Here is a 15553-nt window from a genome sequence, read left to right on the forward strand (position 1 = left end):
GGTTCGCCAGACGGTGTTGTAGGCGTCCAGGAGATGCAGTTGGTCTCGATCGAAGTTCCGCAGCATCTGGTAAGTGATGTCGTCGGAACCGGGAGCCGAGCGACACCTACGTGACGCGAGCACCGTGCGCAGCTCACCGATGGAGAATTCCGCCGCGCACAGCGCGTCAATCTCCGCCAGCGTGCCCGCCAAGGGGAAGTAGCGCCGGGGGGGCATGAGCTCGCGCCGGGGGTGGGGGTGAGGCTGCAGGATTCCGCCGGTGGGCCGCGTTGCGGCTGCGGGAGGCGGGCAGAGAGTGGCCGCGAGCAGCTCTGCGAGCTGCGCGTTGGTGATGCCGCGCGCCACCGCGATGGAGAGTGCGGGGCAGCGCGGGACACGGGGACGCAGTACGGCGCTAAGGATGCGCCACGGGCGCGAGCGAGCGGTCGCATTGTCCAACGAGGAGCACAGGCTGGACCAGCTCGCACTGCGGCGCTGCTGCGCATGGCGCCGGCAGACCGCGTCCAACCGGTTGTACACAGTCCAGTGCTCCTTCTTGTCGGTGTGCATCGCCACACGCTGCGCCCCGCGTCCCGCAGCTCGCAGGTTTAGCTGCTTGATGTCCGGCACTGGCGTTCCGGCTGGCACCACACAGCGGGTCGTCGCCGCACGCGCGCACTCGGCGATGTGCCCGAAGAGGCCGCCCTCCGAGACTGGCACCACAGCACACAGTTCCCGGAAACGCGGCCACTTCACAACACTGTAGGTTCGCGTGGGCACATGGGCGGCGCCGTGAGGGACGAGGAAAATCGGGAAGTGGTCCGACCCCCGCGTGTCGGGGCTGCGTCGCCAGATGTATAGTGGCAACGCTCCGACACCAGCGTGAGGTCGATAACCGTCCCCGCACATCCTCGGCGCACGAAGGTGGGCCCGCCCGTGTTTGCCACAAGCAGGCCTGCTCGCAGTGCACTGTCCAGCAGCTTTCGGAGACTCGCGTCGATGCGGGCGCAGCCCCACGCAGCAGTGGCGCACCGATGGGGGGGGGGGGGGGGGATTCGGGGGTTGTAACCCCCCCCCCCTGAGGCCGACTTACCCCCCCCCCCCCCTTTTGTTTAATCCCTTTTCGTTCCTACGCATTTGAGCACTGCAACTAATTAAGATGCAAGACGCGCAATCGTCTGCACACTCGCAAAAAGCGCATTTTTTGACAATTTCGCGTAAAGAAATCGAAATTAGTGCTGTTTAGATGGTATTGGCAAACTGTCAACCCCCCCCCCCCCCTCCCGTCTGGCAGAGATCCTGGGTGTGCTACTGCCACGCAGTGTGGTGCGAATTAAAATCACCGCACGCGACGCTGGAGCTCGCGCAGCCCCGCGCGAGCTCCAGCGCTTGTTTGCGCGTGATGCGCGGCTTGGAGCTCGCGAGGCTGGCTGCGATCCTCCTCTCGAGCTGCCACTGGGGACAGCGCGGCTCCCTGTGGGCCCCCGCAATGGAGACAGCGATGCCTCTCCACCGTGCAGGAGCTCGTTAGGTGCCGGCCGGCGCACTGCAGGCAGCGAGGGTCCCGCGAACACGTCACCGTCGCGTGGCAGAAGAGGCCGCATCGGCCGCACTGAAGGGGGCGCGGCAGCCGTGGTCGCACTAGAGTCACTGGAAAAATTTACCAGTGACTCTAGGTCGCACGGCTCGCCGCGGGCGGAACAGCAGGACCTCCGCGGGGACGTAGTCGCCGGCGAACCGCAGCGTCACGGCGTCGCCGCTCCTCGTGATAGCGACCACAGGCACCGACAACTCGAGGCCCTCGAGGATGGTGGCTCCATCGAAAGCGGGGTCCACGTCAAACAATGTGCCTGTGCATGTGTTCAAGATGAGAGCCTTTGCCCTCACACGCATATCACATATGACGCGGACCGCCAGAAGAGCTGTGAGGTCCTCGCCCGGGAGCGTGTCGACTGCCACGACGTTCCTCCGAAGGTGGGGGCGGACCCGATGCGCACCAGGTACTCCGGAGAGAAACGCCGCGATGGCGTCGCCCGATGCCTCCAGGAAGTGCGACCTCCGGGCCACTGGTCTGTAAAGCACAGTGTACTCGCGGCCCGGGAGGTCGTCGTCGGTGACTCGCGGTTGGCGAGGGGCCGCGAAGGGGGCGAAGCGTTGCCCCTTCTCCCTTCTCGGCCCTGGTGGGTGGTCGTACTGCGGCCCGTCACCGGCATGAGGCTACGTAGGCTTCGCCTGGCTCGCCGCGTCCTCGGCGGATGCAGCGGTCTTGTTCTTCCCCTTCTTTTTTCTTTTTTAGGGGCGAAGCTCCTTAAGGCGTGGGTCTGTACATCCTCTGTATGTAGCCACCTCTCGTTTAGTTCTAGGAGTGTTCACTAGATGGCGCTGTCGGCGCGCGCTCGTGGCAGGGGTGAAATTTCACCCACCACAAAGTACAATATATTGTCACGGTACAACGCCGAGAGAGGACAGGGAGACGTTCTTCAAGAACAGCAGGACGACCTGTTTAAGCAAAACGGAACAGAGACACGTCTTCTTCGTCGTTAGCCAAAAACCCACTGACCCACTAGACGGAGTCCGTTAATGTGCCCATCGTCGTTGTCGTCTACCTAGAGCACACGCGTCATTTGTCCCTCCTTAGAAGAGCATCGTCCCGATGCTATATCAGAAATGCCACTTGCGGAAGTGAGGGTCTCTCGCAAAGTCATTCGCTCACATACGGCTTCATGCGTACAACATGCACAAGTTCAGGACGGTGCGGGCGGCGCCTCGTACAGTTGGGGTTTTCGGGGACGACCTCGTAGGTGACATCACTGAGTCGCCGCAATACCCGATATGGGCCGAAGTATCGCCTTAACAGCTTTTCGGAGAGGCCTCGTTTCCGTATGGGTGTCCAAACCCACACTCTGTCGCCGACTTCATAGCTTACGGTTCTACGGTGGGCATCATAGCGGCCTGCGTCGTAGTCTTGCTGCTGGCAGATCCGCACACGCGCGAGCTGCCGAGCCTCTTCGGCACGTTGCGTGAAGACATCGGCGTCCGTTTCGGTGTCGTCAAATTCGTGTGGAAGCATTGCATCCAACATCGTTCGTACATCTCGGCCATGAACAAGGGTGAACGGAGTCATGCGCGTCGTCTCTTGTTTCGCCGTGTTGTCCGCAAACGTGATATAAGGGAGGATGTCATCCCAATTTTTATGTTCGACATCCACGTACATTGAAAGCATGTCTTCAATTGTTTTGTTAAGGCGCTCTGTCAGTCCGTTGGTTTGTGGATGGTAGGCGGTCGACTTCCGATGAGCTGTTCCACTTAGCAGCAAGACGTGATCTAAAAGTGCAGCCGTGAATGCGGTTCCTCTGTCGGTAATTACGACGCTTGGGGCTCCGTGTCGCAACACAACATTTTCAATGAAAAAGCGCGCCCCCTCGGCCGCTGTGCCTTTCTGGATGGCCTTTGTTTCAGCGTAACGTGTCAGATAGTCGGTTGCGACGAGAACAAAGCGATTCCCTGCAGTGGAAGTAGGAAGTGGGCCCAAGATATCCATTCCAATTTGATCAAATGGTGTTCGAGGAACCTGGACAGGTTGTAGGAGGCCGGCTGGTTTCGTCGGAGGTGACTTGCGCCTCTGGCAGTCAAGACAAGAGCGAACGTGATGTTTCACGGCCGTGGTAAGTCTCGGCCAGTAGTAGCTTTGCCGCACTCTGCCCAATGTTCGCGTGTAGCCTAAGTGACCAGAAGTCATCTCGTTGTGACAAGCTTGAAGTACTTCCGAACGAAGAGCTGCAGGAATGACGAGCAGGTAGGGGGACCCGGTAGAAGAAAAGTTTCTTTTGTAAAGGACTTTGGCCCGTAAACAAAACGACGACAGTCCTCTGGCGAAAACTCTAGGTGCTTTCGCAGACCTTCCTTCTAAGTAGGTGATGAGTGCAAGCAACTCAGGGTCGTCCCGTTGTTGTTGAGCGATGGCGGCTGTGTCCAGAACACAAAGAAATGCTGTATCGTCTTCTTCGAGTGGAGAAGCCGACTCTATCGGCGATCGAGACAGGCAGTCAGCATCCGTATGTCGCTTCCCCGACTTGTACATGACCGTCATGTCAAACTCTTGCAGCCTTAGGCTCCAACGTGCCAATCGTCCGGACGGATCTTTAAGGTTCGTCAACCAACACAGTGAATGGTGGTCGCTGATAACTTTGAAAGGGCGGCCGTACAAATATGGGCGAAATTTCATAACCGCCCATACCACCGCGAGGCATTCTTTCTCAGTTGTGGAATAATTAGCCTCTGTGCGTGAGAGTGTGCGGCTTGCGTAGGCAATCACTCTTTCCATGTCCTCCTGCCGCTGTACAAGAACAGCTCCCAAGCCAACATTGCTGGCATCCGTGTGGAGCAATGTAGGAGCGGTCTCATCAAAGTGGGCAAGCACTGGAGGTGTCTGGAGACGTTGCCGCAAGATGTTAAATGCACCTTGCTCTTCATCACCCCATACAAAAGGAGCATCGTCTCTCGTGAGGCGGGTTAACGGCGACGCAATGCGAGCAAAGTCTGCAATAAACCGCCGGTAATAAGCGCAGAGGCCGAGGAACCGCCGGACAGCCTTTTTGTCGGATGGTACGGGAAACTGTGCGACGGCGGTAATTTTTGCAGGATCTGGGCGGACACCGGCGTGGCTGACGACGTGACCAAGAAACTGTAGTTCCGCAAAGCCAAAGTGGCACTTCTCCGGTTTCAGCGTGAGGCCGGCGGATCTTATGGACTGCAGAACTGCTTCAAGCCGTTCGAGGTGTTCTTTAAACGTTGCGGAAAACACGATGACGTCGTCGAGGTACACTAAGCAGGTTTTCCACTTCAGACCGGAAAGCACAGTATCCATGAGGCGTTGGAACGTAGCAGGCGCAGAGCACAAGCCGAAAGGCAAAACCTTAAATTCGTACAGGCCGTCTGGGGACACAAAAGCAGTTTTTTCACGGTCTCTGGGGTCTACCTCGATTTGCCAATAGCCGCTTTTTAAGTCCATGGAAGAGAAGTAACGTGCGTGTCGAAGCCTGTCGAGGGAATCGTCGATACGGGGTAGCGGGTACACGTCTTTCTTCGTCACTTGATTTAGTTTTCGGTAGTCCACACAGAAACGCAAGCTGCCGTCTTTTTTCTTGACCAGAACTACAGGCGATGCCCAGGGACTCGTTGATGGTTGGATCACGTCGTCTTCAAGCATTTTTGTCACCTGTTGTTGTATGGCTTCACGTTCTCTGGGTGCCACACGATAAGGATTTTGGTGAATGGGTCTCGCCGTATCCTCTGTAATTATTCGGTGCTTTGTTAGAGGCGTCCGACCAACTCTTGAAGTCGACGCAAAGCAGTCGACGAACTGGGCCAATAGCGTAAGAAGCTGTTCTCGTTCGTGCGGCGGCAAAACAGTGCTGACGTCAAGTGCGGGAGCTGGGTCTTGTGTAGGCGCTTCTTCGAGTAGCGAACAGCAGCCGCGAACATCCGCAACACCGTCAAAATAAGCCACAGCCGTGCCTTTTGGAAGGTGCCGTCTCTCTGTGCTAAAATTTGTTATCTCTGTGCTAAAATCTGTGCTAAAATTTGGCAATTCCTTCGCAATGAAACGGCACGTCACAGGCCACCGAAACAAGAATACATGACCGAGGTGGGATTACGACGTCATCTTCTGTTAAACGAAAGGCATTGTGTTGCGGCGATAAGTAATGGATTAAACCAGGGCTCTTATAAAACGTCACCATGCGGTCTGGAATGTTAATTACGGCGCCGTATTCCCTTAGGAAATCCATTCCTAGAATCAAATCTTTACAGCACGCAGGAAGAACGATGAAAGCGGCCACGAAAGAAGAATCTCCAATATTAATTCTTGCAGTACATCTTCCAGTAGGCATCAGTAATTGGCCGCCTGCCGTCCTTATGTGAGGTCCCGTCCATGGCGTCTTCACTTTCTTCAGGCGGAGGGCGAGTTCCTGACTTATTATAGAGAAGTCAGCACCAGTGTCGACTAATGCTGTCACTGGCTGCCCATCCACAAAAACATCAAGGTCGGCACTCACAATTTCCTCGGGGTCGGTGGTTATCGGCTGCTCGGCGTTCGGCAGCGGGCGAGTTGGGGGCTGTTTATTGTCTTGCGGCGGGCCTGCAACCTTACCCCCAGAGGTCGCCGCCTTCAGTTTCCCCGGCGGGGGCTGGGCGACCTTCGTCCTTGAAAGTTAGCATAAGTACGTCCAGCAGGCATCTGGCGTGGAGGGGTAGGAGAGCGCGACCGATGGCCGAAATCAGTCCGATCATTCGGCACGGATTCGTCATTCGGGTGCGCTATGGGAGGTCCCTGAGAAGCAGCGTCGTCGCGGCGTAGCAGGGAGTCGCCATCTGCACGTCGACCATCAGACCACGGACGAAGAGGTCGAAAGGATGTGTCGCGATGCCAGCAATGGCGCGAAATATGGCCGGCGCCCCCGCAGTTAAAACAGAGAGGGCGGTTATCGGCGGTGCGCCACGCGTCGGATCTCCGAAATTGTGGCCGTCTCGAAGGGTCGTTTTGCGGTGTGGTCCAAGGCGCGGCGAATGACGGCTGGCGGTAGGACTGCATCGGCATCACGGGTGCGTGCCGCAATGCCTCCTCTTGCGGCGGCGACCAAGGAGCGGCTCTCGGAGGCTGGTTGTACGGGGGTGTGGTTGTAACGGGTGGGGAACATCGGACAGCGGCGGCGTAACTCATGGGACGCTGGTGGTCGGGAAGATCGGCGGCCGGTAACGCCTGCCTGATTTCGTCGCGTGCCACTTCGGCGATTGACGCGACGGGGCTATCCAGTGTCGATGTCAGGATCCGGTGAACTTCTTCTCTGACGATCTCTCTTATCATTTCACGCAAGGAGCTCTGATACTGTGGAGTCAATGCGGCGGCATTGATTGCGGTGCTGGTGGACAGACGATCGTACTGCCTGCATCGTTGATGAAGAGCCCGCTCAATAGCCGTAGCCTCCTTGATAAAATCAGCGACGGTGACGGGTGGATTGCGCACAAGCCCCGCGAACAACTGCTCTTTTACACCTCGCATGAGGTAGCGTAACTTCCTATCCTCGGTCATGTTCGGGTCGGCTCTACGAAAGAGACGGGCCATGTCTTCGGCGAACATTGTGACCGACTCATTGGGTTGTTGCACCCGTAGCTCCATCAACTGTTGGGCGCGGTCGCGTCGGTCGGCACTTGCAAACGTATCGGTGATTTTCTGCCGAAAGTCATGCCATGTCGATAGGCTAGCTTCGCGGTTCTCATACCAAGTACGGCCACTGTCGTCAAGCGCGAAATAGACGTGGGAGAGCTTTTGCTGCTCAGTCCACTGGTTAATCTGGGCGACGCGCTCGTACTTGTCGAGCTAGTCTTCAATGTCTTCGAACGCTGCACCGCGATAGCGATCGGGAACCAGCGGATGAAGAACAGTTACCTGTTGTTGACTGGGATACTGGCTGCATTGGGGTGCTTGCGGTGGGCTCGTTTCGGCCATTGCCAGATGTGTGGAGCTCCTGGAAAGATGTGGTTGAAGAGGGGAGAACTCCGGGGCGAGGCCTAGCAGTCGACGACTGAAGCGGTGCACGGGGGTCGTAACTGGTGACAATGCGTCCGGGCTAGATGAACGACTCCCAGAAGGAGTCCGTAGCATCAGGCGTGGTCAATATACCCAGCACCTCCACCACTGTCACGGTACAACGCCGAGAGAGGACAGGGAGACGTTCTTCAAGAACAGCAGGACGACCTGTTTAAGCAAAACGGAACAGAGACACGTCTTCTTCGTCGTTAGCCAAAAACCCACTGACCCACTAGACGGAGTCCGTTAATGTGCCCATCGTCGTTGTCGTCTACCTAGAGCACACGCGTCAATATGTTAATAGTCATGGCTAGGTGGCGTATGCCACCGCCCGGTTTAAAGGGTTCAGCCTCATCCATCCATCCATCCATCCATCGGTCCATCCGGAGTCGCCGAATGGACAAGACTGCAGAGCGGCGAGCGCCTAGGCGGCGGCAGCGCGCGCTCGCAGACAGAATCCCGATGTGCGAGCCCGCGAGGCAGAAGCGCTCCGTGAAGCTGCGTGACGCCGCCGCCAAGATCCTGCCGTACGTGAAAGAGAGGCCGCAGCGGCACGGCTGCGGCGTGAACAGGATCTGCAGAACGTCAGAGAACGGGAAGCGGCGAGAAAGCGCGCATATCGGCAGGCAGACCCCGATGCAGTGAGAGCTCGTGAGGCGTCTGCAAAACGCATCAGGCGAGCTCAGCCCGAAGGTGCCGACGCGCGGTTTAAGCGAGACTTTCTAGATGTTTCGTTCGGCCATAGTTGTGGTGTGTGCGACAGATTGTGGTTCTCAAACAATCTAGTCACAATATCTTCCATCAAGAACGACCAGGCTCACGCCAATGCCATTGCCGTTCTCCAGCGCTGTTGATGATGTAGTGGGCGAACTTTCACTGAAGAGTCACGGTTTTACCGATGATTTCCCCTCAGGAGCTTCGCCCCACTCATCATCATTCACCCCGTGGATATGCTGTGATTTTTTTTTCTTCCTCTGGCCGGGCGCGCCGCCGAGAGAAGCGAGCGGCGGTCGAGAGGAGAGGGAGGGGCTTTGCGGAGAGGAGAGCGCATGGCCGAGCGTGGTGTTGCTGCTCTCCTGGGCCTCGTGTGAGTGATTATTAAATAGGAGGAGAAGAGAAAAGTACAGCGCCGTAACTGCCTCTCGTGAGACGGCACATCAACAGCGCTGTACGGGGCAGGGGGTGAGGACAAACAGAGTAGTGGAGAGAGGAAAAAAAAGGGAAAGCGCAGCCGAACACAGCCAAGCGGTAAGGGCCTGTACACGCTCGAGCCGCACATCGCCGCAAGCCGCACCGCCCTCGCGCGGTCCGCTTAAAATGGCCGCTCTGACGTCACGAGAGGCGGTCGTGAACTTTTTCCAGTATGCAGCATGTATGCGGTGACCGCACAAACATGGCGCTGGTTCGAAGCGAAGCGAAGCGCGAGGCCTAGGCGCCTAGGCTGCTGTGGCAGTTTGTTTTTTTGTTTTTTTTTGTCGTTTTTGTGTTTTTGTGGGATCATTGCAAGATTTATCGAGCACTCGCGGAGATAATCGTCGAACGCAGCAATCCGATGTACCCTGCCTGACCTCTTCAGCGCGTGCGATCGTCAACGGCAACAGATGGAAATGTGTTGTGTTTACGCGAGCGTCGGAAGCAATGAAACCGGCGATTTCGTGTGTGTTGGGCCGTATTTCGCTTGTGCAGTACCAGCAGTACAAACGCGAAAGCCATCACATACACGCGCATTCTAAGCATGACACATGCATTAGTACGCGCCAGAACGAAAGTAGTGCGGTCGCCCATCTCAGCGTATGGTGTACCTAGGTGTTGTGTGTGCGCGCTTCATCGCGGCGAAGCTCATACGTGTATGTGCATTGTGCAGTGCTGGTTTGTGTTTAAGAAGTGACCATATGACCTGTACCGATTAGCTTTATTGCCGCGTCATCGCAGCCATTCGTAATGTGCTGTTTGTGCCTTGCTTCATGTGAGCTGTTTTGGGGGCTGCGATGCGCCTTGGTGACCGCGAACACGTACAGAGCGTTTGAGTGCTGGGGTTCTTACTGTACGAGGTGAAGAGTACTGTTATGTATACGTGCAATGTGTCGCAGTGGTGCTAGGCGTATAAGTATTCGTTTTATGCGATATGCATATGCTCTGAAGTGAACCGTGCATACAGAACGGTTTGTACAGAACATTAGACCCAAAATTCAAGAATGCCAAAACCAAAATTCAAGCAGGCGGAAACAAACCATACTTGTACACATACATTGAAAAATAATGAAACCTCCTTCTCCTTGGCCGAACTTTCTTGTAGCTAAGCAGCTGCTGAGTTGGACACACACTACAAGCTCTTTAGGGTGCTTTTTATGCATGTGCTCTGAAGTAAACAGTGCAGAAGCACTGCTGGTCGTTTGTGCTCTTTGCATCTCAGTATGGGTTTTGTATCAAACCAGCTTTCCTTGCTTTGTACACGTGTTGTTTGTTTCCAGTGTTGTCACTGCACATTTTACTCTTTACGAAGAGGGGAGGCTAGGGAACAGCTTAAAAGTTATATCACTGCTCCACGTATTGCAATTATTAATTTTGTGCTAGGTGTCATGTGCTGTAATGTAAACAATGCAAATGTGCCGCATGCTATTTTTTGCGGATGTGACGACACTGCAACGCACCTTCTCTGCCACTGCCCAACCTTTCATGCTGAACAATGAATGTGCTTTGCCAGTTATACTCCATCTCAGTAGTTCCTTGCAGCACTGGGGCAGCGGCAGGGCTTCTTAGCCAATAGGAAGGCTGAATTCCCCTCAAGATGTGTTCATCCATGCTGCGTCAGCTGCTCAGCGTCTGATTGCCATCCTTTCGATACATCAGCCACTGTTGGAGCAGTGACGCAACAAATGTTCCTACGTTGTAACTAAAGGCTGCGTTTCCATGAATGCTACTGTTGGGCTTCGCTTCATCGACACGCTATCTGAGCAGTTCAATACAGCCTCCTGAGCCAGTTTTAGTAAAAGTGAACACCCTGATAAATGTTCACATGCACCACGCCATCTGCTCAGCGAGTATTTGACGTTTGCTCACCACTGTCATCACGTACCGTACTAGAGCAGAGTAGGAATTAATGATGCAGTGAACAATGACGCATTCGTAGCGTTCTGCATCGTCAATGCATCACCACTGCTACTGCTGTGGTGCCACCTGCTAAATAGAAACCGAACCACTTTTACTGCCTCTGTAGTCCTAGCAGTGTCAAAACAAACAGCTGATCTCAATAAGAACAACAAGAAATACCTAATGCTTTGTCCTCAGCATGAGATGAGACTACGCAGTGATGGATTTTACCATTTATTTATTGCTTTCAGGGCGTACAGCTAGTAAAAGGGCAAATTGAGATTGAAGCGGGTGGTCTGGGCTGCATGGGCGGTGCCATGTTGCTGCGTAATCACGGTTAGGGTGGCTACTGATGTTACCAGTGCTAACCGCCACAGTAATTCATCGTACAAGACGAGCATGCGAGAAGGGCCTAACATCTGTAAATCTTTTGTGAACGTCACCATGTAGCCTGCACCAAAGGAAAACAGAAAGCTAGGCAACATGAGAAACGTAAGGCGTGGAATTGACGAAGGAACAATGTTTAGCTTCATGCACCTTCGCAACGATCCATCTCCTTACATTAATTATCAGCCATCATGTCAACAAACTCATTGCAGTTCGACTTGTAAATGTAACATGGATGTATTATGCCGTTGTCGTGATCTAAATAAAAAAATGAAAGGTGCATTAGGTGTTTTGCAAAAAAAAGAGAGGAGGTGAACCCTCATTTCTTATATGGGAGTAGGCAAGAGAGAAAGGTCCTTTGCGTTGCTGGTTGGGCAAAGAAAGAATGCCTCTGTGCACGAAGAGCGGGTCACGTTCTTCTACTACAGATTCTTTGCTTCTATTTCTGCTGCTACTATGCTGTTTTAAAGAATTCTTGTGGTAGAATACTCCTTGGAAGACACTTTACAGCTTTTATAGTATAACTAAAATTTTCCGCAGGGCCCTGGTGAACGGTCCTCTTAAACTTTTGAGGGGCCCATCAAGGGGTTGTACTAATTAGATGAGTTGTTTCTATGTAAACCTCACATTGACAAGCTTTGCAAAAATCTCGGCAAGGCTTGTTATATTCTGCTCAAGAGCCGAAATTGTTTTGATACCGAAACCCTTCGAGAAATTTATTTCAGCTTGTTCCACAGCCATCTGTGGTACTGTGTTGCATCTCTGGGCCATTCATACATTGAGCCATTTATAAAACTTCAAAAGAGGGCTGTCCACTTTATGACTTCCTCACAATACAATGCTAACACGACACCGCTCTTTCAACACGTACACATTTTACCGTTTACTTCATTACTAAATTTTTAAACTCTTGTAATGGTTAATAGTAGCATCGTTACTGACTACCCACTCTCTGCTACCAACTTTACCGAATCAGGACGCTGTACACGCAGTGCACTAAACAAAATTTTCTGGTTCCAAGGCTTGTAATGTGTGTGGTAAACAGAGAATTTGAAGTGTTAGAGTAGTCGAGAGGAACGTTCAGCCCACGTAAGTTAGAAATGCAGGTAATTTTCAGAGATAATTAAAACTGCATTTTCGTGATCTTCTTTCGTGTGTTTATTAATACATTCACCGCTTCCTTTTTCTTTTTTCTGGTGCATTTTCCTTTACTTGTAAATGTTCAATGATACCGTTTGCATTTTGAAGATTCTTTGTATTGTATTCTCTACTTCTAATGTAAAGTGCATATTGTTGCTGAGTTTAAGTACATGTGTCTGTGCTAAATTAATTGCTTTGCATCCTCTACATTTTTTATGGATTTTGCAACTGGCCTCGAGCTAGGGATCCCAATGTATTTGTTCACATTATGTTTTACTCTGTACTGAACGCAAGAAATAAAGTTTAATTCAAGGAAACATTTTTCTCACAGGGCCCCCTAGCCTGGAGCTGCAGCCCCTTAGCCCATAGGTTAATCTGGCCCCAGTAGCAACTAGTATCACGAATGCAAGTTTTGGCTTGCCATCCCTTTTATCAGGTTAACATTGATTTGCATAGCAGAAATCCTAACATTCATTGCATGCAGAAAACAGCCTTAGTTCAAAGGACGCAACTAACTTGTGTCCTCAAGAATCTAAACCTTGTTTGGGGTTTTCTGGAATGAAAGCAGTTTAGGTACCTTAGTCTGAAACTCTATTTTGCTTGAATGCAGCAGTTATCATGGACGCGAAGTGGGTGTTGTGACAGAAAGCCGGTGTGCACATACAAGAAAAAGTACTGCAATGCCGCTCAAAACTTTTCTAGGTGTATTGTCCAAAACCACAATTAATGTACGGGAATGACATGACAGTGGTCATAACTTAAAGCAACGGTTCATTACAGATGGGGTACACATGTATGGTCACAAAATCATAATGGTGCAAGCTTGACATATAAGTGATAGTCCTTTTTAAGATACAAGTGGCATGGTGACATACCGGGAATCAATGCTTGTTATTTCTTTATTCCCAAAATTATCAGGTTGTACAATACTTGTGCCCCGATACAATGACGTATCTCTGAATCACAGATGTCACATCCTATCTGCCCTGTGAAACACTTTGCCACATGAAATGGAAATCTCATTGACATAATCAGTTATAGATTTTGCATTAGTTTTATGCTGTTTCTTGCAGTCTTGTCTTTCATGAGTACTTGCATAATATGGAAAAGGGTACCTTGACATTCTAAATGTTATCTATATATGACCACACAACTATTATTTTTTCCTAATCAGAGGAGGCTCTCGTGTCATTATAATAATTGAACTTCTTTAACAATGAATATGCGACAGGTACTTGCATGTGAACAAGTGTATGTAGCCTCCCAAAGGCAAGCACGTTTACGAAAGTATCTTTCAGTCATATTGGCAAGAAAACTTTCCCATAGGCTTTTTTTCACGCGAAAGGTGACCACACATTTCTTGATCTAGCAGACTGATCTTTTATTCTACAAGTCTGTGCTGTTTTCCTTGCAACGAGTAGTTTTACATATGTCTACAACACGTAGGTCCTTCATCGGCTATTCTTTTTTTTTTCTACAACTTTGATGTTTTCTTGGGAACAATATATTGCACGTTTTTGAAAGCTAGCCATTCAGAGGCCATTCTTTCTTGAAAAGCTTCTTTGCAGCCAGGCTCTAAAGTTGTTGATAGACTGTTTATGTCGATTTTTTTACGTAACAATTAGTAGTCTTGCATTTCAAACTTATCCTTTTTGCCCAATATTTAGCTCTCTTTTTGCACTAGTTAAGGTGTGGTACCTAATTTTTTTATATGAAAATAAATATTGTTACTACAGGTACGTGTGTCGTATGACTATTGAATTTTTGATAAATAATATTTTATTCAATTCGTATTTGAAAACGTTTACATTTGCCCACCTTTACTTCTTGTACAATGCACAAAGAGGCACGCAAGCCATAGTGGTGCTTAATGAAGTCTCTTTTTGCTGCATGTAATAGTGGCAAAAAGCAGCTTCTCACAGGGAACTTGATTGTGTTGTCTTGTGTATTGTTCTTCTGCCATATGTATTCTGAATTGATAATTATATCACAGACAGATATATAACCTCTCAATGGAACAGACATTTATTTGATACACATGAACTCTCACCCTGTTCAGCTGGCTTTCAGTTACGCTGATTGTGGCCAGCCTCTATAGAGTATGTCTGCAATGTGGTATGAGGGTATGTGTGCAGTGCTACTGTTAAGCCAACTATTGTTCTCACAGCAATGTATTGAGTAAGGTTATTGCATAATTATTATTAAAAAAAGACAGCATTAGCCCAGGTTCTAAGGATGAGAAAATGCTTGGTGCACTTCACCAAGCATACAGACAGCATATAATGTGACTACATACCATATGCCATTTACAAAGTGTTTACAAAATGGGGAAGGTGGCAGCGAGACTCCTTGGGGAAGCAACACTTCAGTTGTACGGCGTGACCTTATAATTTCCTTATTGCTTGGTTAAAAATATGGTGGGTTACAACCTATGAAATGCCACACCAGCAAGGCTGAACATCCATCCTTACTTTTCAGTGGCTTAAATACGCCACTGTGTTGTTGAGCCTGTGTTGTTGAGATTCCGAAATATCGCCTCGTGTGCCACATTGTCAAATGCCCCCTTCAGGTCTAGCACGAGAATGGCCCGTGATGTGTGGCAGGGATGACAATCTCCTTCTTCAATTGCATTAGCACGTCCTGGGTCTCAAGATGTCGTATAAAGCCAAACATGGGGTCTGGCATTTGCTGGGTTTCGTCCAGGTGTTGTTGGAGGCATTTGAGTACTATCCTTTTCATGATTATGCTTATGCATGATGTGAGGGATATCAGCCACAGGTTGTCAATGTGCGGGGACTTGCCCGGTTTGGTGATAAAGCGTACTTCAGATGTTTTTCATTCTTGTGATAGCTTGTGTGATGTCCAAAAGTCATTGAAGGGGTCTAGAAGCGTCTCTAGGGCCTGATCTTCGAGGTTAGCCTCGAAGATTCTGGTCGGGCCCGGGGGCACTGCTTCGCTGGCTTTTTTCATCAATGGAACAACGACATAACACAGAATGAACAAACACGATTGCTGTGTGACACGGTCATATTCCATCATGTAATCAATGGTACGCTCACTTTTAACTTGGCAGCTACTAAAAAAACCGTAAGTAAATCAACAAGCCGTAGTTGAATATTCACTCGCGTGCTCGGTGATGAAGAGAAGTGACTTGTCGATCTACACAGCTGTATTCCCCAATAATAGAACCATCTGTAGAAGAGTATGTTAATATACAGGGCGTTCATTTTAAAGTGTTACGGATTTTTCTTAAATCGCCTGTGGCAGGTAGCATAATTCTTATCGTTGAGCTGGGTTATTCGATGAGGTGGACATTAGTAGCACAAAAAATCGAAACACATATTCAAGTAACAAAAATTGACTAATGAA

This window comes from Dermacentor silvarum, chromosome 7 (genome assembly GCF_013339745.2).
Source record: "Dermacentor silvarum isolate Dsil-2018 chromosome 7, BIME_Dsil_1.4, whole genome shotgun sequence".
NCBI classification, from domain to species: Eukaryota; Metazoa; Arthropoda; class Arachnida; order Ixodida; family Ixodidae; genus Dermacentor; species Dermacentor silvarum.